Raw genomic sequence first — 556 nt, 5'->3', positions numbered from 1 at the left:
TGATAAACTAAATTGGCATGTTTATGTACCAAATTGAACTTTAAATAGTATGAGAGCCTAATTGATGCCTATTTGACACATTTTATGCAAAAAAAAAAAGTGACATTTAAATTTACCTGATATTACAGGTCACTAACAGGTAATGATGGCTTATAAACTAAATTGACATGTTTATGTAGCCAATTGCAATTTTAAAACGTTTGAGTGCCTATTTAATTTTACAGATAAAGTTCGATTGTCTATTTGACACATTTTATGCAAAAAAAAAAAAAAGAAGTGACATTTACCTAGTTTATAGGTCACTAACAGGTAATTACGGCTTGATGAACTAAATTGATATGTTTATGTACCTAATTGCAACTTTAAAAAGTTTGATAGCCTAATTGATTTTTCAGGTACAGTTTGATGGCCAATTAGACACATTTTACGCTTAAAAAATGACATTTACATTACTTGTTATTACACGTCACTAAAAGGTAATTATGACTTGATGAACTAAATTGGCATGTTTATATACCAAATTGAACTTTAAATAGTTTGAGAGCCTAATTGATGC

Source organism: Ipomoea triloba, chromosome 16 (genome assembly GCF_003576645.1).
Source record: "Ipomoea triloba cultivar NCNSP0323 chromosome 16, ASM357664v1".
NCBI lineage: Eukaryota > Viridiplantae > Streptophyta > Magnoliopsida > Solanales > Convolvulaceae > Ipomoea > Ipomoea triloba.
The sequence above is the reverse complement of the archived record's forward strand: the minus strand, read 5'-3'. Positions refer to the sequence as shown.